This window comes from Chelonia mydas, chromosome 7 (genome assembly GCF_015237465.2).
Source record: "Chelonia mydas isolate rCheMyd1 chromosome 7, rCheMyd1.pri.v2, whole genome shotgun sequence".
NCBI lineage: Eukaryota > Metazoa > Chordata > Testudines > Cheloniidae > Chelonia > Chelonia mydas.
Window position 1 is genome coordinate 108,569,928 of NC_057853.1, and position 14,443 is coordinate 108,584,370.

The following is a 14,443-nucleotide window of genomic DNA, read 5'->3' on the forward strand; positions in this document are numbered from 1 at the left end:
GGGAAATGCAACCGAGGCAGGTAGCCAGAGAGCCAGCCCCGCTCACCCATGAGAAGATGCGCCCTGTCTCAGGTCCAGGGCACAGGCTTGTGATAAAGTGTGAGCAGCCATGGCTTGCCACGGACCTCTCCCCGGCAGAGAGAGACAGGAAGTTTCCCGTGGGGGTGATTCCCAAGCCCTCTGATTCCGGCTCCTTGATTTATTTGCCTCAGGCAGAGGTTTTCCCTGGCAGGAGAAAAAAACAAAGATGAACCCTCCTTGCATTAACGGCTGGGTTCCCATGGGGCAACCTGTGCACAGAATGGGACAGAGCTGTCCGATGTAGTGTGTGGAAGAGACTGAGAGCGAGGGAGACCCGGTGGGGGGAAGACGGCTTGGGGAAAGGACCGAACTGCTCCCCATCTCATTTTGGATGAAGCAAAAGAAAAATCATCTATTTTGATTTGAACAATTTGATTTCAATAAAAGCAATTTAATTCCTAATAAGAGTGGAAAGCCAAAATAAGAAAGCATTGATTAGTGACCCTTGTTTATACTGTAAAAGAATGGCAAGTAAATTACTAAATAAAACTATGCATGTAAAGGGCACAAAATGTAGTTGTATTCTTTGATTATGTGGTACATAATAATCTGCACCATACTGTCTGGTGACTATGTGGAGAAAAGAACAGCAGTGAAGAACACTATTAAGCTTTTAGAATGAGCAAGGCATTTGATGACGTATTGCTGACAGACATTTCAAAATGGTGCATGCTGTGCAAAGGTAGCATGCTTGGCATCCAGCAGCTGAGAACAAATAGACTTCATACACACAAAAGCCATAATTTCTGTGCAAAAATGAGTGGGCAAAAATTGTGCATTCATGAACAGAAGCTGTATGACAGTCCCTTGAATATTTGACCTGTAAAAGTTTAGCTATATTTATTTCCAGTGCTGATATGTTTAAGTATCTTGTGCACTCTTATGATATCTACATTTTTTTTGACATTTTGGTTTGAATTTTAATTAAACATAATATCGAAAGTCTAGCAATACAAAGACTGAACAAATTACAATGACAATACCTTCATTTCCTACATTGTACCTTCAGCTGCCATCTACAGCTGGAGTACAGTAACATTCCAAGGAAGAAAGCAAGTTGCCATAGTGGGCTCCAGTAACTACTCTAAAGGAAGAAGTTGTAAATCTTGGGTTTCAGGTCCTTGATTTTTAAAAATGCACAACGTAGTCATCTTAACATTTTGAAAAATGAATACCCTATTTTCCCTTATTGAGTCAGTTAATTGAGCAATATGAAAACTGACCAGCCTAAGCCCAAAATAGACTCTCACCCCATGCCCCATAATGAGGATAATGAAAATAATTATATATACTGTCACCTAGCCAGCAAAATATATATTACTGTGAATAATTGGGTGATTAGACTTTTCCAGGCCATCTTAAATGTGGAACCTAAATATGGGAGTATTGCTGTAGTGCAGTGGTTCTTAATAGGTGGGCTGCTTGCGGCCTAATCAGCTAACAGCTGTGGCTCATGTGACAGCCTCAGGCCATACAGGTATATTCTGTGGATGTGACCCACATAACGCAGAGAGAGCTGCATATGCAGCCCAAAATGGTAAATAGATGGAGAACCACTGCCATAGTGGATCATTATTGTCTTACTGGATTAGACCCAAAGTCCATCTAGTCCTGTAGTCAATGGCAGTGGCCACTAGCAGGTACTTCAGAGGAAGGCGTAAAAACGCCACCACAGACTAATATAGGATAATCTGCCTCTTGCTCTACCTCCCCCGTCCCCGAGTTAGGTCTCATCCTGATCTCTAACAGTCAGAGATTGGCTTGGGCCCTGAAGCATGGGGTTTAGCACCCCTTGTACCATATTTGTTATGATTTATTTATGACAACTCTGAATATTCTTGATATCTATATAAATTAGGGCTGTCAAGTGATTAAAAATTAATTTTGATTAATTGAACTATTAATCACACTATTAAACAATAGAATACCATTTATTTAAATATTTTGGATGTTTTCTATATTTTCAAATATATTGATTTCAATTACAACACAGTACAGTGCTCATTTTATTTTTATTACAAATATTTGTGGTGTAAAAATAAATTTTTTTCAATTCACCTCATTCAAGTACTGTAATGCAATTTCCTTATTAAAGTTGAACTTACAAATGTAGAATTATGTACAAAAAAATCTGCATTCAGAAACAAAACAATGTAAAACTTTAGAGCCTACAAGTCAGTCCTGCTTGTTCAGCCAGTCACAAACAAGTTTGTTTACATTTGTAGGAGATAATGCTGCCCACTTGTTTACAATGTCACCTGAAAGTGAAAACAGGCATTTGCATGGCACTGTTGTATCCAGCATCGCAAGATATTTATGTGCCAGATGTGCTCAAGATTCATATGTCCCTTCATGCTTCAACCACCACTCCAGAGGACATGTGTCCATGCTGATGGTGGGTTCTGCTTGATAATGATCCAGAGCAGTGCAGACCGGCACATGTTCACTTTCATCATCTGAGTCAGATGCCACCAGCAGAAGGTTGATTTTCTGTTTTGGTGGTTTGGGTTCTATAGTTTCCACATTGGAATGTTGCTCTATTAAGACTTAAAACATTCTCCACACCTCGTCCCTCTCAGATTTTGGAAGGCACTTCAGATTCTTAAACCTTGGGTTGAGTGCTGTAGCTATCTTTAGAAACCTCACATTGGTACCTTCTTTGCATTTTGTCAAATCTGCAGTGAAAGTGTTATTAAAACGAAAATGTGCTGAGTCATCATCACAAAATATATGGCAGAATGCGGGTAAAACAGAGCAGGAAACATACTCTTCCTCCCCAAGGAGTTTAGTCAAAATTTAATTAACGCTTTTTTTTTTTTTTTTAAATGAGCATGAGCAGCATGGAAGCATGTCCTCTGGACTGGTGGCTGAAGCATGAAGGAGCATAGAAATGTTTAGCATTTCTGGCATGTAAATACCTTGCAATGCCAGCTACAAAAGTGCCATACGAATGCCTGCTCTCATTTTCAGGTGACATTGTAAATAAGAAGCGGGCAGCATTATCTCCTATAAATATAAACCAACTTGTTTGTCTTAGCGATTGGCTGAACAAGAAGTAGGACTGAGTGGACTTGTAGGCTCTAAAGTTTTACATTGTTTTGTTTTTGAGTGAAGTTCTGTCACAAAAAAATTCTACATTTGTAAGTTGCACTTTCACGATAAAGTGTATTACGGCACTAGTATGAGGTGAATTGAAAAATACTATTTCTTTTGTTTGTCACTTTTACAGTGCAAATATTTGTAATAAAAATAATATAAAGTTAGCACTGTACACTTTGTATTCTGTGTTGTAATTGAAATCAATATATTTGAAAATGTAAAAAACCAAAAATATTTAATAAATTTCAATTGGTAGTCTAATGTTTAACAGTGCGATTAAAACTGCGATTAATTGTGATTAATTTTTTAATCACAATTTTTTTGAGTTTATTGCGTGAGTTAACTGCAATTAATTGACAGCCATAATATAAATATCTAATCACATTTTGAAGAGGAAGCAAAGTGGGGTGAATCATAAAACTATACCAAATATAGTTCGGTAAATAGAAATGTAAGCATTTAAGTACAATACAACCAATTACTGTTGAGAGAGACATTTAGATGGGCCATATGCTCTACATAAAATTAAATTCAATTGTAGCTGTACAAATAATTATTAACAAAGCACTTCTCCATCACATCAATATATGCAAAAAAAACCTGATGCTACACACTGCCATTAACCTTGCCACACTATATGCAAAACATTAATGTTTCTCGTTCAACCCAGAAACGAGTCTTTGCAGTAAAAAGTCATAAACATACATTCCTGTCCTCACTCAGAGGTTTTAAGCCACTAAATCATATAAATATCTAAATACAATATAACGTAGAATTTTCAGTTTTATTGTCTTACAGTGCTGTTGTTTAGATGGTATTAAAGTATGTAAGTCAATGGATATTTTTATGAACCCCAAGAGTTCAGCGAGAAGGAAAGGCTCTGCATGATGAAAACATGGGTTTACTCTTCATGATTTACTGCTGACATTTGAAGGCTAGCAAACTTCTTCAGTAGGAAGTAAAACCCCTTACTGATGCATTATGGTAACCTACAGAGATGAGTGTTGTTTAGATGATACAGGAACATAGAGCTTTTTCTGATTGGGAGTAGAAACAAAAAAGGGGCAAAAGCAGTACTCTATTGTCTCCATAACAACCCCAGCCTCTATATCCTTTCCTCACATAAAATTTAAATTAGCTGCAAATCAAAAAGCCAAAATGAGACTTCAATAGGATTTAAAAAGATGAAAGATGAAATATGAGTGTATTGCAGGGCAATCATTAAAATACAATTTTTCCCCCTCACAGGCTTTTGAGCTCAGATAGCAATGATGTGATCATTGTTACAACTTCCCTTAAGGGTCTAAAAAGTATTCTTATATAGTTATATTTTCTGTGCTGTGCACAGTCCAACTGGCTGTATTGTATTGTACATCTGCCTAACTACAAAGATACTATATTTTTGCCTTAACTTTAGAATTTAACCGAACAAATTTGGGTTTCTGTACTTTTTCTACAAAGCATACTCATCTGTTATACATCCACTTTCTCTATTTTTTCTGTTCAGATTTTTTTTTAAGTGAGACAATTTACTATCGTGTCTCTGATTAACTTGATGGTAAATAGGAATTGGATTTGTGTTTAATATTTAATTCTTAAATCTCAAGCTGTTTTTATCTTAACAGCACAAACACAAGTGCTGCTTCCTACCTTATCCAGGAGAGTATGTTTTATAGCTGTCATCACCTCAGAGACTAAGCATATCCCTCTACATAAATCCATAGTCTAAAAATCTGTGTGCACTCCCAACTATGACTTTTCCGGCTGTCAGAGGTGGGGTTGTCTCTTCTTTTTAGGATGTAATTGGCAAATTTTAATGACTGAAGGAGTTGGGGACAGAATAGTGAGAAGAGTGGCTTGCAAAATTTTCCCAGATGATTCTGGGAATTTTCCCCTACACTGTCCTTACCATCTTTTTTTCCTCTGAACTCTTATTATCTCTGTCATTTTCAAATACTTTCTTTTTACTAGTTCTTCAGTGTGTTTCAGACTGTGTTGAAAAGGATTGCTTTGTAGAAGAACTGACCCCAGTTGTCCAGACTCTAACCTACACAACTCTTGTTCTCCCAAAATCACCATGGGGGAATGGGCAGTTGTATAACTAGTTACGGGAAAGTTGGTGAGTGATCCTGTCTAATTGTGTATCTTGAAGTTTGACTGCAGGAGTTCTTCAATATTAATTACATTGTAGAAGCATATCTTTGTTAGAGATGTAGCATTCCAAGATCAGTTTGCAGGGTTTATCAACACATTTTTATATTATTAATTAAGAGTTTTAATAGCACAATTTTTGGTGTCAAAAATGTATTAAAACTGTTGTTTACAGGAAAATCACACAGAAAAAAGTTCATTTTGAATTCAGAAGCCCCAGATCAATTTTTTTGTGGTTTATATTATATTTTAGGCACCTTATACATGTTTTTTTACCAAGCATACTATCCTGAATGTTTTTAAAAACAGAAATTATTTTACCTTAGTGTATTATAAGTGAGCAAGAGCAGATATTTAAAACCTGAATATATTGTATATCCAAGAACTATGAATCATGTTTGTTTTGAAAGAGAGAGTATTTCAGGGCTGCAGTTCAGGACTTTGTAAAGACAGCAATTTAAGCACATAGCAACGTTTTGCAAATTTGCAACCTTTAGCTTATGACAAAAATGGGACAGGTGCAACCTGGGCCTTTTAGACTGATGCTGGAGCTGTATTGTTGACTTTGTCTGCCCCCTTAAATGTCAACAGGCACACTTGCAGAGATGATCAACCATCAGCCTGAGGTTCAGCATAAAAATAAAAGCAAGCCACAAGCATATTTTGTTTTGTTTTTCTTTGATAAAGGTCTTGCAATCAAAAGATGATAAATTGAACTGTTCAAACCAAGACATAAAGCAAATAGTGGCTTGAGAACTGATACAGATATCAGTCCTGTGATATTTGGAACAATAAATACTAAAATTATGCTTGCTTTTAAACTTAGCAATACATACATGTAGATACTTTTCTAATGTAATTTGACAGCTCTCCTTTTTATTACTTGTGCACAATCTTGTGTTGTATAACTGAATTGTATGAGCAAGATTCTGTTCTCAGGCACACTGGGGTAAATCCTTGATTTAGTGGGCTTCATCTAGATTTGTACTTGTGTAACTGAGACCAGACTGTAGCGCTTAGAAATTGAGGGAGGTAATCTCTTAAACCTTCAAATCAGACTCCTCATTGCAGGTTATCCTTAGAGTATCTTTACTACTACTTTGATCATTTTAAAATGACTTAAGTGATGGAGTTAGGATTTAAATGATACATTGATTAAGGTAATTTCTCATGTTTCCATTTGAATTTTATCACAAGCTAGCCCCAAAATGACTTAGTTTTGAAAAATGAATCTTTGTAATTGAGTTAGTCAATAATAGCTATGAAGTCCTGGTTCTATCTGAAAAAAAATCAGAAATGAAAAGATGTTTTAAATCGGAACACTTTGCTATTGAACCTTCATAGTATTGTAGTTATTTTTATTACGTTTTCCTTGGGTATCATTGTGACTGAAAGCACCCCTTTAGTCACACTCTGCATGTTATTGTAATAATCTTTGTGCAAAATATGCCTTGTGAAGTATCCTTTAAAACAACACACTTATCGTTAATGTTCTTGCATATTTTAAGTATGAAATGCTGTCAAGGTTCCTTCCTCACTCTGAACTCTAGGGTACAGATGTGGGGACCTGCATGAAAGACCCCCTAATCTTATTCTTACCAGCTTAAGTTAAAAACTTCCTCAAGGTACAAACTTTGTCTTTTCCTTGAACCCTATGCTGCCACCACCAAGCGTGTTAAACAGAGAACAGGGAAAGAGCCCACTTGGAGACGTCTTCCCCCCAAAAAATATCCCCCCAAGCCCTACACTCCCTTTCCTGGGGAAGACTTGATTAAAATCCTCACCAATTTGCGTAGGTGAACACAGACCCAAACTCTTGGATCTTAAGAACAATGAAAAAGCAATCAGGTTCTTAAAAGAAAAATTTTAATTAAAGAAAAAGTAAAAGAATCACCTCTGTAATCAGGATGTAATCAGATTTAGAACATAGAGATTCCCTCTAGGCAAAACCTTAAGTTACAAAAAGACACAAAAACAGGAATATACATCCAATTCAGCACAACTTATTTTACCAGCCATTTAAACAAAACAGAAATCTAACACATATCTAGCTAGATTACTTACTAAGTTCTAAGACTCCATTCCTTTTCTGTTCCTGGCAAAAGCATCACACACACACACAGACAAACCCTTTGTTTCCCCCTCTCCAGCTTTGAAAGTAACTTGTCTCCTCATTGGTCATTTTGGTCAGGTGCCAGCGAGGTTATCCTAGCTTCTTAACCCTTTACAGGTGAAAGGGTTTTGCCTCTGGCCAGGAGGGATTTTATAGTTCTGTATACAGAAAAGTGGTTACCCTTCCCTTTATATTTATGACAAATGCATATTAAGAGTTGTGAACATAAGCTGAAATTATGACTAAAATGTGTTTACTAGACAAGTCGGGGTAGGGGATTAAGCCTGTTTCTCAAAGAAAAAGGACAAGTCGACACCTCTAGCCAGATGTCATCAAAGTTGATTGGCAAACACTTGTCAAGTGGCCATTCTTTGGCAACAAAGGAGGCAGGAACAGATCAATCTACAGTTTAGCAAACAGCAACATGGAACCTCTTTCACTATGAGACTCTGTGCCCATCCTCACAGCTGGAATGAATTTTATCTAGGGGTAACCCTCAGAAATGCATTTGAAAGGGTGACTGGACTATAAAAGTGAAGGGCAAAAACAGCCCAAGGATACTTGCACTCTCTCTAGTCTACCTCAGAAGACAAAGGAACCAGTGCTTTGACTTTGCGGGGAGATCCTGACCTGAGAATTTGGTCAGCCATGTTGCTGGGAACCTGTGGGAAGGATTTTACCTTGAACCAAGTCTAACTTGTTAAGTTATAGCTACTAGAAAATGTTTTTATCTTTATTTTTCCTGTAACCATTTCTGACTATAATACCTTATACTTATACTCACTAAAAACCGATCTCTGTGTAGTTAAATAAACTCATTTGATTTTTAATCTAAACAAACCCAGAGTTATGTTTAAACTGAACCGTTTGGTAACTCTAGTTAAAGCAGCAAACTGTTGAATATTGACCCTTTACAGAGGCAATGGACCTTTCATATCTGAATTGTCCAGGAAAGGGCTGGACAGTGGAAAAAACACATGTTTTGGGGAAAATTCGGGACTGGGAGCATGTGGGGTCACCCTATAAGTAGTAAACGTGGTTGGTGGAAGCCAAACTGTGACTGGTGTGATGCTGACAGGCTGCTGGGGTCATAACTGCTGGACCAGGGCTACAGCTATACACAGACACTTAGGGTGTGACCTGAATGCTGGTGAGCTGTTTGTGAGCAGCCCAGGTTGGGAGCTACAATAGCAAAGCATTGTGAGGCACTCCAGGTTGTGGGGCAGGTGGTGACATAAGCCCTCACTGGTCTGGATTGCACCCTGAAATGTGACAATCATCAATAGAGTTGTTGCTACTTTAAGGATAATATTCATAGACTAGATTATACGAAACAGTGGTTAAGTACTAAAACAAAAAAAGGACATCTGTCTTAAATCCGGCACGGTTTTCCTACTCTTTCAGTTTTGCCTGGGTACAGTGTTTCAAGGTCTTGGAGCGTGCAACCTCAGGTATGTCTGCACTGCTTTGTAAACCCTGGTCTGTGAGACACTAGTCTGCAGACTTGGTGCTTCTAAATGCACACTTTTGCATCCACGCTGTATAGTGAGGCCAGGTTTACAGGTTCTGGACCTGGGTGTCTCAACCTTACTAACAGATCCATGGTGCACTACACAGACACAAGTCAAACCTGGTTGTGGGGGCATATCCCAGACTTCCTTGTACTCACATCTGTCACGGATGCAAGGAAGTGTAAAGAGTTCAAAAGACAATATTGAGATGTGCCAGACAGGAATGGACTTTTGGGACAACAAGTGTTAAAGTGGGGGAATCTGTGGGGTGTGTTAAGGCAAATTCCACAACTCCAATTATGCAGAAACCCAGCCTTTTGAGGCTACGCCCCAAGGAGAGGATGATTGACTGGTGATTACTTGTTCTCAGAGACTAGAATGCAAAGGCCCAAGCTGTATAAAAAGACAGCTGAACTGTCCAATTGGGGTTCTTGATCCTGATCTAAAAGCTGACGTGGACTTGTAACCAAGTGGGCAAACCTAGTTTTGAGGTTTGAAAGACTGACACCTACCAGAGGCCTAGGCTGGAGTTGTGGTGACCTCTGGTAAGCTTTTAGCATGTGTAGAAACTTTTATTGTCTCTTCTGTGTTTCCTCTGTAATGCTTTTACCTTAAGAATAAATGCAGTTTGCTTTGTTGAAGGGCTGATTGATAACTGGTGTACACTGTAGTAGCCCTTGAAGAGAGGTTAAATCACAGGAGCTGGACCGTGGTCAGACCTGCTGGGAAAACCATAGTGAGATGCAGAGCAACTGTAAGCCTAAGCCCCCAGTCTGGAGGAAGAAAGGGACAGGTTTCCACCCGAGAGAGGTGATGGCAGGGATCTGGAAATCTTAAGAGGATGGCCTTGAGGAAGACCAAGAGAAGGGTCAAAAGTGCAATTAATCCTGAAACTATGACAGTGCCCTCCTCAGCTGTAGCCTCTCTAGGCCTTGGTTCATGGTGTATTGTGGGAAAACTGAATGTCCATCCTGATGCACTTGACTGGAAGTTATCTGAGCCAGCCAGGCAATCTCTGGGTCCTTACACTCCCAGCAACCAGAGTCAGGAACATGGATGAAGCACTATTGGAAGAACTTGTCCAGCTTGCACTTACACTCCTGTTTCAGGAAACAGACAGAATATCCTTGAGATGCTGGTGTACATTTCAGTGTTAATTTCTGACCAAAGGCACCTCTCGGAGAGGATAGTCTGATTCCAACCAGCTGATCCTGCTCATGACTCTTGCTATAACCACAGATTACCTATAAGTAGGCTGATACTTCATTACCTATATGTAGGTCCATGAGCACAAACTGGTGAGATCACTTCATCATGTGGACTTGGGATGACCAACAGTGGCTCCAGAACTTTTGCATAAAGAGGCAGATGTTTGTGGAGCTTTGTGAGCATCTGGACAAACATGTGAGAAAGGCCATACCTGTCCAGAAGCAAGCTGCTATTGCCGTTTGGAAGCTGTCTACCCCTGATTGCTACATGTCTATAGCTAACCAGTTTGGTGTTGGCAAGTCAATGTGAGGGCTGTGGGAGCATAGGTTTGTGAGGCAAACAGGGCTGTGATTTACTCAAAGGTAGTGGATATAAATAGTGTCTCTGAAGTAATTGTTGATTTTGAGAAAATGGGCTTTCCAACGCGTTCCAGGGCCATCAGTGGGACTCGTGCCCATAGTTTGCTCTCCTTAAGGAGCACATGAATATATAAACCTTAAAGGGTACTGCTCCATTATTATGCAGACCTTGGTCAGACACGGAGGCCAATTCGTGGACACTAATATGGGCTGTATTGGCAAAGAGCTGATGCCAGCGTTTTCAGAGGATTGGGACTTTACCTTCATGGACAGTCTGGGATGCTGTTCCCACTGAAATACAGTATTATAAATGGAATTCCCAGTGTTGTTATAGGGGACGCTGTGTATTCCCTTTTGTCATGACTTATGAAACTGTACCTTGATCTCAGAGGGCCTGGCAAAAGAAGGTTTAGTTACACCCTCAATAGCTGTAGAATGGTGGTTGGTTGGGCATTTGGCAGATTCAAATCCCAGTGGTGCTGTTTGCAGAACCATTGGGATTCCAGTGTTATCAATGCCATCCACATTATTGTGGCCTGCTGTGTCTGCACAATGTCTTCAAGGACAAAGGTGAGCCATTTTGTCAGAAGTGGGCTCAGGACACTGCAGGGTTGCTAGACCAGTGCACAGCCAGAAAGTGCACGTCATAATTGGAGAAAGATCCACTTGTGCAAGGGAAATCAAGGGTGCTTTGTGCACCCACATCATGTGCTTGCCTGGCCCCATGGATGAGGGGGGAAAGTACATGTATGATGCATGTACGAATACAGTAAAACAGAGTGGGTAAAATACTACCAGTTTGGGGGGGAGGGGGGTGTCCATTCACCCTCCCACCAGAGGTGATGGTTCTTGTTAATTTGAACTTATGGATGTGATGGAATATATTGAGCCTTGTAGGCACTTTTTATCTTTGTTCTGTAAAATGGGCATGTGCTTCAAACCACTGTTTATGGATAGCTGTTATGGAGTTCAGCTGTAGTAAACAGCTCTCCGGACACCATACCTGTGTGTGAACAAAACACTTCATTTCTAGACATGCATTTAATAAAAACTGAGATATTGAAAAGCTGATAGCCAGGCCAGCTGCCATCAAACTCCCAAGACAGAAAAAAAATATTATTACAAACATCAAATAGTGAACAGTGCTTGTGAAATCACTACAAAAACAGTGAACAGTACATGTAAAACACTCTAGCTCTGTTTAACTAATTCTGAATGTCACCTGCTCCTCTTCTCTTTGGCCCTTTGAGCATATTTTAAGCACACTGTGGCACTGGAGTGGAGGAATTAACAGGGTACATTTGCCCATTCCATCTAGTGTTATTCCTTGTGGCATAGACCACCCAACCACAAAATTGTTCAAATGGTTCAGGACAGGGTAGCATGGTGGGAACTCAGAGGCTGGAGTGGGAGCTTCAGGTGGAGCTGGGTCTGGAGCCTGCAGTCTTGCTGCCATGAGCACAAGCAGCCTCTCAATCATTTATTTTTGTTGTGCGGTCTTCCTTCATCAAGCACTGCTCGTTTCCCAGAAACTGCACTGCCAGCCTCTCCTTACACTCACCATCCTGTGTCTATCAGCCTGGCCGGCATCCTCCTCCTGTTGGTATTGCTGTTGTTGGTTGGCTTTATCCAGGCTGTCCACTATTAATTCTTCACATACCCCCTTCTTCCTTGATCACTATATGTGAATAACTCCCACCCCCTGCTGCCCCAGGCTCCTGGTTGACAGTGCCTGCTGAGGTGGAAGGGCCTGCCGAGACAAATGAAAGAATACATTGTTGTCTAAGTAATGTCAAAAAGAAGTTTGACTTATTTGTAGCAAAAGTAGCTATGGAATCTCAAGGTCAAAAGATGATGTTTTCTATCATTTGGTTTTATTTTCTGAGAAAAATAATTCAGTTCTCAGACACACCTTGGATGCTGCTGAGAGGCAGAGCAGGAAGCCATCAGGCATTATGGTAAGGTCCAATTTACAAAATCAATTTAAATTATTTATAAAATTCCAAACCATTTCCCGCTTGGGGCGTACAACTTGCTGTGGTTTTACTATCTATGGTCTTAAAATCCTTTCAAAGAGTCAACTTTCTGGAGAACCTAACAGTTCAAGAGATTCCTGAATGGCAAAGGGATCTTCTGCCGCAAGCTAGCAGGGGCAACCCCAGTCATGTATACTAAAGAGCTTTTTAGGTTTATAGTGACTGACCAGCACATCTATTAATCAAGGAGTCTAGTGAGGTACAGAGGAAGCCCTAATAAGAAGGCAGTGCCCAGAAATGTGACCATCCATCTGGAGTTCCTGCTTCAGGAAAAGTTTGCAATCATCAGCAAATAGGATTGGCTGAAAATTTGTGGGAGAATCAGCAGGATGGTGTGTTAGCCTGCAGATGTATTACAGCCTTCCTGATAGGTCCCTGCATTCATGCAGTGACCTGATGCAGCTTGGGCCTATAATGCAGCCCCCATTGACTATATACTCTTGGACAATTTGGACTCATAATACAGCATCCATGCTCTATATATAGATCTGAGGGACAGCTAGATCTCATAATAGGGCATCGATCACCTAAATAACCACCCCCTTCTTTCTCCCCTGGGATCATACTTCTGTAATAAAGGACTACAGAGCACCCTCGTCCCCAGCACATTTCTGGACACGTTATATGGTATTCATGGACGACATACAACCCCCCAGTGCATTTCAGATGTTTAATACAGCACGCGTGGACTATATTCCTATCTCTCCCCTTCCCTCCATTACAGTTTAGAGTCCTGACTCTCTGGCGAGGCTGATTTGTACAGTGTACTATCAGGGAAAGCAATATAAGGCTCTTAATTTTAACACCCCCTTCCCCCACACACGCACACACATCTTTCTAACAATGGGTGAGTGACAAAAATTCCTTCTTAACTGCTTGTTTAACTTTTGTTTTCGCTTTCCTGTATCCATTTGGAATTCCACATGGTAGTGGTGGCAGGGGGCTTGTATTAATAATATCATTGGGTCATAAACTGGAAATCCGTCCCATCTGTATATTAACAAATATGGAAGTAGAAACCTACCAGGCTCAGACACTTCTTCTGCGTCTGCTGCCTGTTTCACTGTGGGCTGCTTCCCCCGGGGCATCCTTAAACAGCTCCTGTGAGTATGGACCTAGGATGTGCTGTAGCTGCTCCACTGGCAGAGCCTCCTCAGGGACTGGCATGAGCACCAGAGTCACTTCCTGAGCTTGATCTAACAGCTGCTGGCTCTCTTCCAGTGCTAATTGTGACCTGCGGTTTATAAGGGTGCCAGCTCTGGTCAGCAGATAGTCGTGAACTACTGTGGGCTCAATGCTTGTCCTGGTTCCCTGCACCCAGTCATATTCCTCATCGAAGGGGCAGGTATATGGGAAGTTTCCAGAAGTGTGGTAGTTATCCCTAACTTCAGAGTAGTTGGTCTTGAGCTGCTTGATTGGCTCTCTGCATTGATCAGCGGTCCGGTGAATCCCCAATGCCACAAGCTGTCTCTGAGATTTCCTGGTAAACATACTTTCTGGTGCTTTTGCTGAAGTGTCTGTCTTGCCTCACACCAGAGATCAACCAGAGTCTGGCTGCGTTCCTGTGGCTAGCTAACAGCACGTTTGGCGTAGGACCACTTCTTGTTGCAGGCCGTAGCTAATGCAGGAGATGGTAAACTTTGTTTCCAGCATTTGGAATGCTTGGATGGGTTGCTTCAGTTCCTAGAAATCAAGTGGGTAGTTTGGGGGTAGAAAGGCTTGAGAAACACTGGCCAAGGGGGTTGTAAGATAGTCTTGGTGGAGTCTCCGGACACGAATCTAGGGACCAAAGCTTGAGCTGCTTTCATGCTGCAGAAAAATAGGACTTGAACCCAAATCCCAGTAGGACTTGGACTCAGACCCACCCTCCCCCCAGCAGGTCCT

General features: G+C 40.6%; 1 protein-coding gene across 1 annotated transcript in view; it reads left to right on the forward strand.

Moving 5' to 3' along the window:
• PDZD8 (PDZ domain containing 8) overlaps window positions 1-14,443 on the forward strand; it is a 141,866-nt gene that overhangs the window by 97,451 nt on the left and 29,972 nt on the right. The gene's annotated exons all lie outside the window — the stretch shown is intronic.